Genomic DNA, 18,169 nt, shown 5'->3' with positions numbered 1-18,169 from the left:
TCAGCATGTTAAAATTAAAAAAAAAACAACAAGCCAGAAGCACTGACAATATTAGGAACAGCTGGACAAGGTCTGAGTGAAGAGAAGATCTGAATAAGACAGTACATATCAGGCAGGTTAAGATTACCTTACTACAAGGAACATGTCCTAGGAATGAACTCACCTTAGTAGAAAGTTGTACTTCTGAGAAGACTTGTTGCTGGCATGTCTCTAGCTGTCAAATACTGTGATGGTTAAGGTAGTAACTTCTGTTTCTTGCTTTTTTCAAAGCTCAGTAAACCCAAACTTGGACCAACAGCTTATGCCAGAACTACAAGCTGAGACTCCAGGTGCAAAGATGAGTTGTAGCAAAATGGGCAGGCTGTGGGTAACTGCTTCCCAAAGGCACACGGTCTACCTGCTCAAAGGAAGTCAATCATGTGGTCCAAGCAAAGCTATGTGAGCAATTATGATTGACTCCTTAAGGGCTTCCTAAACATATGCTCATCCTAATTGACATAATAAATGCCATCGGCATTTCACATACTAAATTATAAAATTGCATGCCTAGTTATGTAACAAAAGGTGCGCTTCCCCTCTGATTTGGCTGATTGCTCTGTCTGACTTCGGCAAGACTGGCAACCTCACAAATTCCACAAGCTTGCTTTCAGCCATTTGAGCAGATGACAGAACTGTGTTTTTGTGGCTGGACAACCACGTGCCCCAGCTGCCTTCTAAGATGCTGGTAAACCAGGAACAGGTAGAACAATCCATGCAAACTGCATAAGGGAGAGCATCCCTGGTCCTTGCTGCAGGTGTGTCTGTTTTGTCTCTGCAAAGGGGACTGCAGACCATGTGTTCTCTGTGCAGGCCTGCCCTACTTTACTTTAGAATAAAAATACAATAGGCAGAGTAAATTGCATGGGATTGTGAAAATCTTAACTTAATACAGCTTCACAGTAAATCTTAATCTGTTTTTGCAATCCTCTCTCAGGGCCCCAAGTGGGTCAGCAGGGAAGGTGGGTGATGTTACTTCTCTGCCCTCTCAGTGCCAGGGGATGGAAGAGCTGATGAAGAGGATGCAAAAGGGAAGTGAAGGACTTCTTCCCCTCAAGACACTGAAACCTTACCTCAACCTGCCTCCCACACCCATGGTAGCTGCCACCCTTAGACCACACAGCATCTTCTAACATGTGACCACGAGATAACATTTAATAACTACAAAGTGTGGAACATGTGATGGATAACCCTGCTAATAACACATAATAAAATAAACTGTGCTTTAATTACACTGTGCCTTTACAACTGCTTCTCTGATCCAGGAGTTTCTTAATACTTGACAAACTACTTAATGAGTTCTCACAACACCCTGTGGGGACCTTTTCTTAGAAGTAACCCACATGGTTAGAAGCACCTACATGGCTTGGTGAGCAGGGGAGGGGGCAGCTGGCTGCTCCCATGCCATGGGGCCAGTGCCCAGACTGTCACAAGAATTCTTGTGCAGCAATGTGACCACAGAGATGCTCTCAGACCTGATCTGAGGGAAAGCCCTCACGAACTCCTGACTTCTAGGACTGCATCCTCTGCTTTATGGACATGCACCTGCAGGGAGACAGCAGCAACTTGCAGCAGTTGGCTCCCAAGAGTAACTTGTCTAAACAAGAGAAGCAAATGCTTGAGCTAAAACCTCTGGCCCATTGCACTCAAAGGAAAAATTAAGCCAATTCAATGGAGTAAGAATTTAGTCATCTGTATCTTGAGTCTACTTATGTTGCATCTAACTCCCATACTATGATTTAGATATTCATTATATGATACATAATAAAATAAAAATATTATTAAATATTATATAATATATATAATTAAAATTATAGGTCTATAAATGTCTGTGACTTAAATTATATCTGTATCTTACTCTTTCCTCCTCCTGCTACTTGGATCTGCAAAAATGACTGAATAAACAAATTCTAACCAGAAAAAACAGTCTCTATTGAAGAACTGCACAGCACAGTGACACTCTGCTGTTTAAAGTAACACAGTCTGAAAGCATTCCTTGCCACTCAGTCCCAGGGTCACAGCTGCTGGGGCCCAGTTCCATTCAGGAACCTGGAAAAAGGAGGGCACAAGCCCTGGCAAGAAAGTCAGCAGGTAAATTGCAACAACCTAGGGGAGTGGTACAGCCCAGTGGCAGCCCCCCCAAAAATGGGCAAACATACAATATGCAGCCATAAGTGGAAATTTCAATGGTCAAGGGGAAGAAATTTTGATGAGCTTACATATTTTTTTGCAATGCTGAGTGCTGAATTTCACATCTAACAAAAATACACTCTTGGAAAGAGTGAGACATAGCACACTGAAGGGGCTGAACACAGCAGCCCAGTTACTGTGGTCTGACTATCAGTTTTCTGGGGCTAACACAAGTTACATTTTGGCTCTTGAACAGACTTCTCTTACGAAGTAGTGCTGACAGTGCCCATTTGTATCTGCTGATAGCCCCTATTGCTCATTTGGGAGTGAGCTGTGCAGTAGAGCTTATAACTCCCTTTAAAATGGAAAGGACTAGGTAAACATGAAGTACTAAAGCAGAAGTGGAAGCAGCTCTCTCTAGATGAGGCTGTGCAATAGTTTCTGTTCCAGGGCACCTTTTTTTTTGTAGCAGGATAATGACTAAGATCCCTGCCCAACAAAAGTCTTGGCAAGTAAATTTTGTTTATTATAGTGACCAAACCGTCAGCTACCAAAACACATCCTGTAGAGTCTGGTTCTGCCTTCTTCTGCTCAGTGCTGGGAAACAACATCCCTGACTACGGCACTACTCACTTGACTTGATTCATCAATTCTTTAATTGGGGCTTCGTGGGAACTCCCCCAAAGCCCATTGCTAATTAACATGCATGTCTTGCTGATGGCCTTGTAATATTCCCCTTAACAACAAGTGGTTTTGTCAGCCAGGACACGCGAGTGACACCAGCCTGGGAAAGATAGTTAAGTCTGTGGCTGAGTTAATATCTGCTTCCAGAACCGGTTCTGTGGGTTTGAAGACCAATTGTGTGCTGTTTAGTCCCGTGATGAGAAACCAATTAGGAATTACGTGCTCAAACTGTCCTGCTTCCTGTATCCTTTCTCACGATTAGATGTGATCTGCTGTGTGTAGACAGGCAAGGGGATTTTTTTAATTCCTTGTTATTCTCCTACAAGTCATAGTTATTCCAGTGCCTCAGACCCTTTTTGACTGGATCTAAACTGCAATATTATTTTAAATAGCAGTAGAGTGATTAGATGAGTTCTCAGACTGAAACTATGAGAAGCCAAAGCTATACTTTGCAGCACTGGGTTCTACTTGTAAAATGCTGTGAGAACTGATACTGTTATATATATAGAACAAAATCAGCTTTGTAATAGAAAGTAAAATTAAATAATAGCATCACCTATACTTTATTAACATCATAATTATAACTGTATCTATACCATCTGCAGTAAGGATGGAAAGCAAAAGACGAGGGAAAAGACAAGCAAAAAGTAAACAGGAATTATATCCAAAATAAGATCAAAATTTATCTGCTTTCAAACAAGCTATTTTCTGAAAGATTTATCAATCTGGACAGAGAAATAGGAAGCATTCCTTAATAAGAAATTACTGGCACATAAAACCCATTTATTTTATCAAGACTTTGTTTCAGTAAGAATGTTGAGGGTGTATTAAAGTAAAACTGGAGGATAGACCGATGAGGGGGTTGCCAGGAGCAGCTAGACAGGTGGGAATTTTGAGTGTTTATCTCCTTGCAAAGGAGCAATTGATTTTTATTCAGAGGAATGGGAACAGTATACAGTGGAAAGAAGTTGTACACAACAGGATCTGCCAACTAACTGTTCCCTGAACATTTATTGAAGGTGAAAGTTTGTCTTCTGTGTTGAATCCCTTTGAATCACATGATTCAGGTAATGATTGCTTTTACAGATTCAGGTTGAGCCTTTAGGGAAAGCCTTGAAAGATCAACAGCATATTTGCCCATTCCAGCTTCTAATTTCCGTGAAAGAACTGGACATGCACTGCAAACAAATGCTAAGTCAGGCAGCCTTGCATGACGTCCATGTCTGTCCACTCGAACAAGAGAGGTGTCTCATTAGCTTCTCAAAAGGCTCTGGCCACAGAGTCCCTCCAAATCAGCCACAGGCCTCCATTTGCCCTGACAGTGAGAGGAGCCAGGTGGCAGCATCCAGCCCTGCAGACAAGGCTGACATCTCCAGAAATATTTGACTGCTTCCCTCCAGCAGCCAGCCTGGAGGAGACTCTCTACATTTGAAAGGCTGTATTAATTTACCTTCCTTCTGGAAACAATGCTTCTTGATTTCCTGGTTTACAGTGAAATGAAGCTAATCTATCATCTCATCCTGCGTGCAAAATTTATTCCCATTTTACTAGAGAAAAGCTATGCTAGGGGAAGATGCCAGCACCTTCAAACTTCTTCCAAAAGACAATTCAATTTTCTCTTGTAATAGACAATCACAACCCAGAGCCAGGAACATTCCTCTTTCCAGCTCTGTGCTACAATGAACTCCTGATGCAGTTAATGTGCAAACACATGGGCTTGGAATACCCTTCCAAAAGCAGAACCCATGTGAGCAAAGAGGACGACACTTCCACAGAACCACAAACAAGTAAGAGAAATTAGCAGGGGGAGACTATTTTCAGGTGGCAAGGATAAGATAATGATGAGACAAGTTTTCCCAGATTGATTTGATTTATATCTTTGGAAAATACACATAGGCTCGGAAGTTTGGGGTGGAAGAATATAAAAGAGCAAATTAGTAACAGATTACTTCCTTAAGAGGAATTTTCAGGCTTAGGAAAGTAGATGGGAGTATTGAGGATACAACTCCTCACATGGCAGCATCTTTCCAAATTCCTGACGGTGAATTCTGGCTTTTATTTGTAGATCAGCATTTGTGTTTTTCCAACACCAGCAGATAAAAGACACTGCTGTTTCAATGAAGTAATGGAGCTGCCTTGATGTTGTTCTGTGTGAACCTGAATGAGCAAATGATATGTGTTTTGGACAGTGGGAGATCCATTTCTACAGAGGACTGTGGGAAAACAAGTGCCTTGTATAGTGCCCAGTACAGTCACTTAAGGTTGCCTTTCTTTTCCAGCTGTTGAAGGAGCCCTTTCCTAGTCATCAGGCAGCATGGGAAAACATGGCATACAAGTCTAATGTGCACCTTTTCTGGTTTTTGTGTTTTTCTTTGGCAGATATCGAAGTGGCTGAGAGCTTGATGCAAGCAGTCCATCCCTCGTCGCTAAAAACAACCCAAAACATTATGAAGTTTAAACATATGAACAGGTCCATCTGATTTATGAACTTGTACCTTCTTGTCCACCGAATACTCCATTTTGGTGAGTGAGGATGTCCACGTATCCTCATTGCTGTTCTGGGTTCTGTGCTGGCACTGTGAATATGCACACTCTCACGTGAACTGTCAGTCTTATGCATGGAAATAAAACTTATAAGTTATGCCTATTCATAAATATTCACAGGTTTGCAGCTGCTGCTGAATTACAAGAATGCTGCTGAATTACCTGTACTGAATTACAAGATGTTTTGAAGAACTGAGTGTAAGTTGAAGTAAGTGAGAAGAACATGAGCTAAAGATAAAAACTAAACCAAGTTTTCTTTCTTTCCTCACCTCAGCTGCAGTTATATGCATAAAATCAAGCAGGAAGATACAGCAGTAGTGAATGTAGCCTCAATTTACCTCCTGCAGCTGCAGCGAGACTTTGTGGGTTTTAACTGGGGGAGGGGAAGAAATGGGTTTCCAGAGGATTAATAAAACAATGGGCTAAAGCAGCTGCAGTAAAAATGGCACCTCTCCACATATAATCAGTTGGATTTCAACACACTTTACTGAAGAAATAAACTTTCTTAGCAATGGGGAAGACAGAAGCCCAAACACATCTAGCTAACAAAAAGGTTATGAACTAACTGCAGTATTTTTGCATACCAGCATGTATGCACATAAGTCGTATTTTAACACTGCCTACCAAAGCAGCACAGCAACCTAGAGGTACATTATATGGCCTTTTCTGTTAGATTATGGAAATAATCCCTCCATTAGGTTATGGGGAGGCTGAATCACTGACGACAGCCACAGCAGGTATTTATCACTGCCTGGCTGCATGGCACTCCGTGGTGTGCAGGCTGAGGTTTGGGCCCACTCCCCACTCCCCCTGCCCCTCAATGGGGCTGCTTTGTTTACCAGAGCGTTTTCTTCCACCTTTGCTCCTCTGGAACAGCTCATGCCGCGCTCAAGGCAGAAAGTAGGAACAGCACAAAGAAAGACACAAGTCTTTAACTCACGTGTGTGGCTTTGCCGTGTCTCTCCTGCGCTGCCGGCAGTGGTGCAGGTGTAAATCAGCGGGCCGGGCAGGGCCTGCGCTCACCTCTCAGCCCCGCTGCGGCTGCAGGCACAGAGCAGCCGGTGCCCGGGTCAGATGGAGAAGCCTGTGCATGACAGAAGGTACAGAAAAGCTGAATTGCATAAACCTGAGCAATTTAAGGTTTAAAAGACCACACCCTCCCGGTCATGTCTCCCGCAGGCAGATAAGCAAGTGCAGGCTGCTCATACAATAGTGTAACTTGAAGCTTTTACTTTTCTTTCCGGCATGTATCAAAGTTCATTTGCAGTCAGGTTCTTCCTTGCATTTCTTTTCTCTTAACCTGACAACATAGCTCAAATTTAACAAAGACAAGTGAATCATCCTAAAAATTTCTTCAGGACGGAAGATTCATGTTGTCTTTCCCCTTTGAAAAGGAAGATGATGTCCACAAGTTCTAACTCAGAATCCATGGTTTGGAATCTGAATCTTCACCTTGCTCCTTCACACTTGGGGGTGAACACTTGAACCACGTAAGAGCAAACTGTAAACTCCAGAATCAGCTGTCTGAAAATACAAGCTCTATTAATTTTCTGAACATTGCAAAATTAAGACTGCATAAACACTCTTACCCAGTGATTTTCAGTTTAAAAAGCACCCAAGAAGGTGAGAAAATGTTGTAGTGTAGATAAGGTGTTGTGCTGCTGCACTGTCATGCAACAGCTGATTGTGAATGTTAATAGCAAAAGCAGCAGCAGCAAAAAAGATCTTTTTTCCAAAAAATATTTTCAATCGAGGAAAAGAAACACTCTTCTTCCAATGACATGACCCACTAATAAATGCAATGACTTCAGTCATCTTAAGCATTTGCTCCTAAGGAAGGAAGTGTTATGCAGGAAGCAGGGCAGCTTTGGAGATGGACTTGAATCAAGCAACTGCAGCATATGGTGAAAACAAGCAGGAGGAAATCCCCAGCCTTTGATATAAACATCTATGGCTACTATGTCTTGGCCTCCAATTCATTCTTGTACAAGTATGTTTTCCTTCAAACATTTTGAAAGCATGCTTGCTACTTGTGATTATAAAATCCCTCGTTAAATATTTATTTTAAGAAATCATCAAGGGACATGTCAAGTCCTACAAGCAAGTGTGGCAGTTGTACTCTTAGCCTGATGGATGCTTCTTTGCAGTAGTATTTGCTTTTTCTGCCCTGACAGCATAGCACCTCTGCTCCAAGTTGCCCAAGGAAACCTGGGATGGGTCCCTGCCAAGCCAGCATGCCAGTGCTCAGTGTACAGTTGTCCAAAACCCAGGCAGTGCTATGCTGGATCTAAAGCACTGTGCAGCTGCTGCTCTTCCCCTAGGATGGGTGCAATACGGAGAGACACAGACTGCATGGGAGCAGATGTCCATGGCAGTCACACGGCCAGATATGCAAGCCTCATGCGTCAGTCATCTGCAAAATTGAACTATGCATATGAAATGTACTTTTAAAAACATGCTTAAGCTACAGAAGCTTAAACATTAGCAAATACATCCCCACAAAGCAAAGCCAGTGTTTAAATCCTTCCTTGCATGGGAGGTCTCTCCAAGGCTGCTCACCCTAGATCAGAAAGCCCAGAGCCTTGTTGTCACAGGTGACCACATCAGATGCTCAGTAACAGACTTAATTTCCATCTTAGAAACTAGCCAAGTTTGCCCTCCCTCCCACTGCTGGGAGGCTTTTCTAAGTTTCCAGACTAAGGGCCAGCTCAGACTCATTTGTTCTCACGCCAATGTTACTGGATTGCTTAAATAGCCTTTCCTATCTCATGATATGTTTTCCTGTTTTCCTTTCCACTCAAACTCCATTAATCTCTGCTTATACAAAAGGGTCTCTGCTCTCCTGCTCACCCAAACAGCCCTCTTGGGCGCTCATTCCTGTCCAAATTCTTCAATTTGCTTCAAACTATTCCAATGCTGGAATAGCATTTATACTTCTTTATATATACCAGCAAATTATTTTCCTAGAAGGTGAGTAATTTATTGGCTCTGAACCAAATCACTCGTGAGCTCTTTTGTACCTGTTGATGGAAGATCCTAGATGAACCTGTCTTTCATCTGCTTGGAAGGAACATAGAAGAACTCCTTTGAACTACAGCATGTGTACTGTATTATTTACCTGTTCCCTCCTTAGCCTGAAGCTGGCCGAAGGCTCTGGCAGATTTTCTTCACCAACAGCACAAAAAAAATGTGAGCATTTTCCTACTACAGTTCATTAATTTGCACCAAAATGACAGCAGTGTATCATAGATTTGACTGGTGTATTGATAGCTGTTTGATAAACTTCTAATTTCCCGGTATAGATTCATACATTTGGAGGAAAAAAAAAAAGTTATGTATTTAGCTCTGTTTAATTTTAAAATAAATTTGTACATTTATCTCAAGCTATGCAAATACAGGTTAAAGAAGAGACATTTCAAGTTGTAGATATTCTTTACTTCATTACTGCTGAAATTATTTCCAGGAGGACAACATGCCATAAAATCTATTGTATTAGACTTACTCATTTATTTACTTCAACTAAATTATTTCAGCATACATTGAAAGCATTGGCAGTACACACTGTGCAAGCTAAGTTAAAAGATTAATCAAGTCAAATTAGGGGAAATTGTAATAGTCAAATGTTAGTTGATAATATTGTAATGGATGCCATCTGTGTTGGGTTGAAAAGATCACTGTGTCCTGGAAACACAGAGGCCTGTACCTCCTCCTGTGATGCCCCATGAAACCAGAGCAGAAGAGGCAGGGGTCAGGTCAGCTCTTTGCCTGCTGCTGACCACTCTCTCCCAGTCCCTGGTCCAGGCCAGGCAGCAGACCGCTAACAAAAAAGGAAGTAAAAGAGCTTTCTCCAGTGCATGTTACATTCCTGTCCATACATTTCTGGCAGGGGACTGAGCCATGCTGTCAACTCCAGAATTCAGACCAGCATTTTCATATCAGTTCCCTCTCTTGTATCCTCTTTGTGGAAAATGAACAACCTGAATTTGATCACAAAACATAAAAGGATTGCCAAGCACTTGAACTATGGACTCTCTTGGGACTACTGAGTGCCACTGATAGTCTTCTTGGAAATTAGACTGAACCCTGCAGTCATTAATCACCAATATTAAACAGCAATTCTGTACAGTTTGACAGTTTAAATAAGATGTTGACTTCCAGAATTGACCTACTTGGTATAACTTACAATTGGCAAACCTCTTACTAAGTGTATGTTACTTTGGAAAGTCATGTCTCATTTGTCATGAACATTTACTGGGTCTTTTGTATCCAGTATCTTTACATTTTTAGATGACTCCTGAGAAGGAGAACAGGAGCATAATGAAGAAATTAAATTCCCATTATTAAAACAAGTTCTTGTCCTCAATTAATGAACCAATAATAGTACCTGACTTATATTTTTTTGAAATGGACAGCTTTCATGGAATAAGAGAGCACAGGATTATATATGGCCCTACCGGGAAAAATCCCAGAACAGCAACTTGTGCCATAGCAGCAACTAAAATCATCCCACCAAAAAGCCTGTGTGGCATCTGTCAGGAAGAGCCCTGACTTGGAAAGTCTGCAGACCCAGCTGTAAAAACTCATGTGAAACTTGGGGTCCTTCCACCTTCCCCAGAAAAAAAATCTGTGAACATGTCAGCTTTACATACATAAGCAAAACAAACATTCAAGTGGTCAAATCACTCTGGCTGTAGGGAGAGGATAATATTACAGATAGGCGGGCTCTATATGTTTTCCATTGGGAGAAATTCTTGAAGTTAAAAGATTAATCTGGTCTCTCAGCACATTCATTAGTTAAATTGCAAAGCAAACTCGTTACATAACCAGTCCTAGGACAATTATATTTATCTCATCAAGGTTCACAGTACAGATGCATTGCTGACCAAGGTAACATGAGTACCTTCTGCAGGGTGAAAGCTCTCTGATCTACTTGAAACATCAGCTCCATGCCCTACCTGGATTTTCAGATTACTTGTGCCTTTTTGGAAGAATACATTTGCACAGTTCCTCCCACAGGTCTCTCCAGCGTGAAGAGAGGAACTGAGGACTGGTGGGATTTTTTCTCTAGAAGTGGGCAAATCGAGGCACAGAAATTAAATTGTTTGCTCCTAATTACCAAAGAAGTCTCTGGCATAAAGAGCATCTCACTAATTCTCCCATACTTTGTTAGACACAGTAAAGGAAATATTTTAAGGTGGAGTGAAATGTTGGTACTAAAAGCATGTACAAATACATAGTGTGTTCAGTCTACTCTTGAATTAACTTTTACATCCAGGTTAATATCTGGCAATGATTCATAGAGTTCAAGGTTTGTTGAGAGATGAAGGTCATCTTGTCTGATTCCTTGCATGTCACAAGCTGCACATCCTCTGCTCTGTCCCTTTATGAAACCTGCTGCCTGGGTTTAATGCTATCAGGAATCTTTCTAAAAAAGCATTCCACTCTGGTCTGAAGAACCAAAAGGTGGGGGAAAGTTGTCTCTTTGGTATCTTATTCCTGGAATTAATTGTTCTTACATGTAAAAACACATGGAAAATTTATTGCTGATTTGAAGACACCACTTCAGATTATTGTCATCAATTCATGTTATGCATTTCCTGGCAAGCTGAAAGAGCCCTTCATGAGCTGCTACCTGTATCTTGTACCTCTACATGTGTTATATTTGTACTAACATCCTCATCTGTTTTTCAGGTGGAACAAAAAGACTGTGCTGTAGACCTGCCAGTATATCAGGTGTATTAGCTAGCTCTTATGTAAGATTTTTGCTGTTCCCTGCCTTCTCATCCAATTTTTAAATCCTCTTTTAAAGTGCTGGCTGTCATGTGTAAAGTGATGGCTGCTCCATGAGTCTCTCCATATGCATACATACTATAAACACAGACAAAATCAGACCTTTGCTCTGACTTGACTTCTGCGCACATATTCAAGGATCACACCAGATATTTTGCCCTGCCAATGAGCTCTGACTGCATTCTAAGGTCATAGGTCTACATAACTACGTTAAGGTCTCCAAAGTCTTTCCAAAGTTTATTTTTTTTTTCTGGGGCTGTCTCCCCCATATAGTACATGTTCCCAGTTTCCAGGTTTATAATTTTGTGGTTGACCATGTTAAAGCCACTTTTTTCAGTCCGAAGTCCACATTTTAGGCAACTCAGATTCCCTTTTCTCTAGAAGCATGCATAATCACAGTCTGGTCCAGTATTTTTCCTGCAAGACTAAGTAGTAAGTATTGCTGGAAGAGGGCTGAGTCCTGACCTGGCTCTGGAATCTCACCAGAAAAATTTTTTTAATGTGATTTTGCAACAACTCCTTTTAATCGACCAGCTCTTAGCTACTTGGCATGTTCTTAAACAAGAATGTTACATGCTACATTTTTGATCAAATTATGGTAGGATATCAAACTGAAGACTTTCAGTTTCTATTAGGCCTATGGTAGCTCTTTTAAAAAAGCAAGCCAAGCTTACCTGACAAGACCGGAATTCAAGGAAAACATCATTAGCTGCCATTAACAATATTCCTGTTCTTTATACTTGAATTCCCATATCAGCTTCTCTATTATTTTGCTGGAAGTGAGGTCAGGCTGACTGCCCTGCTGTTATCAGAATTATCCTGTTTGTGCCATTAGGGCATTCGCAAAAAAATGAGCATGCTTTCAGTCTTGTCAGATTTCTCCAATGTTCCCAAATTTATCAAAAGTTCTTATCAGTGGGCCAGAAAATTTCTCAGCCAATTAAAAAAAAAAAAAAAGTTTAGGATGCATAGCTGTAGGAAATACGGGGGCTGCTGCTTTAAAGCTGGAGTTGTCTTACATCCTTTTAGTTGCAGATGGGCTGGAAAAGTATTCATCCTCCTCACATGATATATATACACCAGCCTGTTTCTTTCTGAACATAAACCAGAAATATTTTCTGAACATATCAGCCATCTATACATTTCTTAACAGTTTTAGTACCTACAACCCTTGCTTGTCCCACAGCATTGCTAGTTTTTTTCTTTATATAAATTTAAAACTCATTCAGAAGACCATTTGCTTGCCAAGAGTAGATTTTAGTTTAGGTTTTACTAGTAATTTCCATACTTAATAACATAGAAATATCAGTGGACATTTATCTCCCTTTTATAGTCTATTTTTCCAACATACAGCCATACAGTTTATTTAAATATGTAAGAACTTCATGTTTGCATGGCCAGATATGTGTCTATAGATATGTACACCTATGAGTCCCATATATAGATATGTGTGGGCAAATTAATACCTGTTTAAATATATGCATACAAATGTGTAAGTCCATTTCTACTTTCTGTCTTATTTTGCCACACATGTTGTCTTAATATTTTACTCATTTAGCAAGCTCTAGAAAAAATCTCTTTTTTCTTCATGCCTGCATTCCTCTGCTTATTCAGTTTTATTAAGGGCTGTCCTTGGCTTTGGGAAATTGGCCTTTTCAAAATAGCATGTGTGAATATTGTGGTTCGGGACTGTATTGTCTACAAACATATGTAAACAGGTCACAGTCATTTCTTCCTGAGATGACACCTGATTTCCAGTCTAGTGGATAAATTCACTTTTATCTATCAGGCTGCCTGAAAGCAGAATTCTTCCACTCCAGGTCTAACAACTTTTTTGCAGAACTATCATCCAATATTTAATGCTACTCTAGTGAAATTTCACCAGTAGCTAAATGAAATCTCCAGCAACTATGCAAAATAAAGTTCCCCATAATTACACAGTTGCCTCCCCACATGCAAGAGTAGGTCATGCTGCCTTTAGATTCATTTCAGTGACATATAATGTCACCTCTGCCCACCCCTGCCCACCTCTGAGCCTTGATAATCAACATATTTATTGTGCTGGATTTCCTAAGATCCTGCACTTCCTGGTTCTGAGATAGACAGATATATATGTCACCAGGTCATAGACAAAGTCATTCCTCCCACACAATTTCTTTTACTGCCCTTGGTCTGCTTAAACAATTATACAATATTCTAACATATTGATCCCTCTAGCACTGTAACCTGATGAGACAATTAAGTTGAATTTATCTTGATTATTGATAAATTCTGATTCTTCTTACTTATTACCCAGATTCCCAGCTTCAGCATATAAGCATTTCCAAATGTATTTCTCTTTGGATCCTCTACCATGCTAATTTAATTTGTTCCTGACAAGGAAAATTTGAACCACATTTACTTTCTTAACCCCCTTCTGCATGCAGTTGCTTTAAATACAGTTGTGGCAGTTCCCAAGAGCCAAGATATTTTGTCCCAGCCACACCTATTCAATCTCTCCATCTTTAGTACTGCATATACTACAAGCCAGTAAGGGTTTAGCTCCATGGTGTGTAGTCAGTCCAAAACCAACATGGATATTTTGTGCTGACCTGTGGAATGCTGACACAGGCTGGCTGGGATACAATCTTTGCAGCACTGTTTAGAAAATGGCATTCAGCATAGTTCTTTCTGCGTAAAAGTGTAGTGTTTTTGCAGGTGTCTTTGCAAAATAATCCAGCAAATAAAATATTTAATATCAGTGTAAGTACTCCTTATAGGCCACACAGGCACAGCTTATCAAGGAACTGCAGTCTTCTGCAATACTTGCAATAACTTGCAGCCAAAAGGCTCAGTGTTGGCCTGAGCCAGTCGTGGAAACTCTCTGAAGAGACCCAGATGTGTTCCACACAGGAGAAAAAAAATGCATTAATAGCTGTGCATGTCTCACAGTTACCCACTTGTAACTGTCTTTTTTTTCCCACACAGCACAAACTAGGGAGTTCTGCAGAACCATTCTGGGAGCAGGCAGGGGCCCATGGACATCTTGGATCTGCTTGGTATCTGCACTGCTGCCTGCCTTCTCATAAGAGGACAAAACTCAGCGCTGAAGTGGAATGGAAGGTATTTAGCTCAGTGATGTAACCTAAAGCTCAAATGAGCAAGTGCTACTCTGTCTGTCCTAAACTGCTCTACTTAGAAAGCCAAAGGTCTGAAAACAGTGGATAGAGGAGCAGCTGTGTTGCTGACCTTTCCCATGTAGAGCAAGCCCTGCCCTCTTTCACAGGCTTCTACCCTCCTGTGACACAGAAAATGCATTTTGAGCAGCTCACGTCACTGTGCTTTTGTACCTGTCAGTCTCCAGGAACCTATAATGACTTTTGGATTTAAGGAACAATTTCGACCACTTCTGACAGATGACAGGGGTTTTCAACAGCAATTAAACAAGTTTGGTGATAGCAGGTAAGCTCTCTGGTGGAGATGAGAGGCTGATAGCCTTACACTGAGAGAAAAAATCTCTCTGAGAAAGTCTTACTAAAATGCAGAGCTCCTGTTCCTATCATGGTAAAATGGTCTTAAATATTCAAACATCAGGAAAATCTCCTGAAGCTCACAGCAGTCATGAATCTAGAGCAAGATTCTTTGACTTTGGTCATCATGGATCTGTTTAATTATAGTTGTTATCTCCTCTGTATATTTAGATGTTGCATATTTAAAAAAAACATAACAAATTGATATATAACTGTATAATACATTATATATAATGCATACACATATAAAATTCAACAGACTATTGAGTGATATTTGAGCAGTTCATAAAGGAAATATTAGTAGTAGTAGTAGTAGTGGTAGTGGTATTGAATTTTTCTGGGGTCTACAATGTCAATGCTTAAGTATCATTTCGAATGAGCCCTCCTTGAGAAAACATTTGTTTTGTACGTTGTAGCATGAAACATCTTAGTGTGGCAACTCCAAAAAAGCTATTTAAAAGAAATTCAGAAACTCCATTTAGCTGACTAATTAGATCAGGTCAGAGCATGGTGCTAATAACACCAAAGTTGTGGGCTTTATGCCTCTATGGGCCATTCACTAAAGAGTTGGACTTGCTGATCTTTGTGGGTCCCTTCCTACTCAGAATAGTCTGTGATTCTAGAAATCTCCTGTTATTGGGTCATTGTTCTAGTGTACTTCCCCTTTCAATGTGTTCTGGGCTGCAGCAAAACTACAAAAAGCTCTTCAGCAAAACAGAGAAAATAAGATTTATTTTCTAACCCCTTACAAAATTATAAACTCAGCTTTCAAAGTCCGGTGATGTTTTGAATGTTTTGTGTGGTTTTTTCTAGCATAATTATTTCTGAAGAATCTCTATTTAACTGAAAATGTGAAAATTAAGGTCTTACCCAGGCATACAAAGCAGAAGTTTTTGAAAAAGCACTTGTACCATAGTTCATCTATTTGAATCTCAGTTGAGAATGTTGACATAATGTTTGATGTTGTAGGCCTCTGAAAACCACATATGCTGAAATATTCCAGGTGTGGGACAGCAAAACCACCAGACTATTTTAATGCATGATATGATGGCAGGAGCTGAACCCCAGTCTCCACAGGTGTAACAATGACACACCTGTGCTTCGTGCTACTGACCTCTCATGTTGTTTTGCCAGGGAACTGGTGCTGGCACTTTGCGCTATATGAGGTATTTACTAAGGGTAAATGAATGGCATTACTATTATCTGTTAAAGGCTTCAGACTGAAGCAGTTTTTCGGAGCATCCCTGGTGCTGACAGAACAAGTCTATATTCATGCCCTGTGGACAAAATCGCCATTCGTATTTAGATTTGCACCACGTTCACAAAGTTCTTTGGAAGATCTGTTTGCTTTGTATGTGGGGAAATGGATCAGAAAATACTGACAATTTTCAAAATGCTTGCTTTGAATTTCAATGTCTCCTTCTTATACTGGCTAACAGTGAGCTACTGTTGGTACACACTAAGTCCCTCACACTGCACATAAAGTAAGTTGACTTGATGAGTGTGTAGAGATTGCAAACTCCCTTGCCTACCCCTCCCTTCCCAAAACACCAGCAATGGACCATTATCTTTGATTTTGACATCTGAAGAGAGAATGCAAATGCCAGGAAGGAAGTTTTTAGAATCTGTAAAAAATACTGTCTAAAAGACCTTCCAAAGGGAATATTACAACAGGATACAGTAAAGAAAAACAGGAGAAGAATTTGAGGGGGAGACGCTCACAATATAAATGAAAAATACTTCTGAGAATAAACACAAACAAAAGCACATCCAAACTTACCTCTGCTTACTAGAAAATTACTGAATTTTCTGCTTAAAATACTTTCAGCACATTAGTGAAATACTTCAAAATGTCTAATTTATATCTTCCGGACTGTGCAGTGTAGTACAAAGAAGATGAAAGTACACTCAGAATTGATGTTGGGGCCGCCCCCGCTAGACCACCAAAGCAGAAAGTGAAATCCAGAGGTTACAAGCTGAGTACTCAGATGCAAATTCTCTGAAAAATTTCCTTTACAGCACCAGGGTATCTCCTCAAGAATCATGAAAAAATTATCTTTAAATTCACTGAACTAAAGATTAGGAAACCCCAGTTTTTCTGAGCATCTTGGTAATAGTTGGTTGCTATAAAATTGCCATTACTTATTTTGTTTTGGGGACAGTGACCAGATTAAGGCTACCTATATTCTACACTAATTCAACATGCAGTGTAATAGCAAACATTACCCTAATTGCAGCCCTTCTCCTCTCCCAGTTTCTCCTGCTAAAAACTGTCAGAGTACACTGTGCTGTGCAAGCCACACAGACAGTCAGCACATCAAAGACTTTGCAAGCTAAGCAGCTGAGATCAGGAGACTAGATCTGCACAAGAAATTCCAGAATAACTCAACATTATGTGCATCTGTACAGGACTTCATGCATAACATGAAAGAAATTCTGAAAAGACTGACTTTCAAAAAAGGTAGGGGATGGTGACTTGCTGAAGAAGGCTAAAAAGATCTGAACAGTTGTGAAGCGCACCTGCTTTTCAAACAAATTCCTGAGCTGGTGAGAAGCTGTCCTAGGAAAAAAACAGGACAGAGCACAAGGCAGCAGCACTGACTTGGTTTGTGATTTCTCCTGTGTTTTCAAGCAGCAGGTTTTTGACAGAATGCTTTTCAGGCCTAAGGACTTTATGAAAAACTCCAAACAGACCCTTACAGGTCTACATGAGAACATGCAGTTTCATTACAAATTAAAATTTGCTGGTTTGAACTGAAATTGCAATGAATGATCATAGAGGAGGAAATTAAAGGAAAATTATTAAAGGAAAATTATTAAACTTAAGGTTGAAATGATGCTGAAGTCTGAAAGGAAAAATATAGAGCATCTTGGCTGGTGTTTTCATAAGCTAGGGGGAATTGCACTGGTCTGTAGGTGGTGAACATGGGGAGCAGAGCTTGAGTAGCCCTCACAAGGCTCTGAATGAGTGACAGGACTGTGCTCTGTAACCCAAACAGTCAAAAGTTATCCTGGAAAGAAAAGGGTGTCATGACAAGAGGAAAGGGTATAGAGAAGAACAATTCTTATAAGAGGAAATTTTCTGCCTGTCTACCTTTAATTAAGAAATTAGAAAATGCTCAGCATTAGAGCTTTAAATTTGCCTTCCCCCTAATTAATAATTTATCCTTGACCCAATTTCTTAGGGAAACAAAGTTGAGGCAATCACATCTTTGTCTTTCTGTGTCTATGTGTCTTCCCTCTATATCTTCAGAGTCAGTGGCCTTTTCCAGTACCTTAACTTTGACAAAGGACCGTGATTTCAAAGATATTATGTGCACATACATATAAAGAAAATAAGGTAGAATAATAGAGGAAAGAGACCCCAATAAGCATTCATATGGAGAGAAAGACTGAGGCATAAATGCACTGAGGAATCAACAAAAGGCTTGAATTACCTGAATGCCTCATGGGAAACACTTCAATTAAACTCACAT

At 40.3% G+C, this 18,169-nt stretch overlaps 1 protein-coding gene across 2 annotated transcripts in view; it reads right to left on the bottom strand.

Moving 5' to 3' along the window:
• The window catches only part of LNX1 (ligand of numb-protein X 1), a 109,954-nt gene that overhangs the window by 73,740 nt on the left and 18,045 nt on the right, over nt 1-18,169 (bottom strand). For both annotated transcript variants that reach the window (XM_085058953.1, XM_085058954.1), the window contains exon 2: nt 6,335-6,478. The gene's annotated coding sequence lies outside the window, so the exon portion shown is untranslated. The remainder of the gene's footprint in view (nt 1-6,334; nt 6,479-18,169) is intronic.

This window comes from Lichenostomus cassidix, chromosome 4, assembly GCF_008360975.1.
Source record: "Lichenostomus cassidix isolate B80296 chromosome 4, HeHo_3.0, whole genome shotgun sequence".
NCBI lineage: Eukaryota > Metazoa > Chordata > Aves > Passeriformes > Meliphagidae > Lichenostomus > Lichenostomus cassidix.
This window is presented reverse-complemented; position numbering and strand designations above follow the sequence as displayed.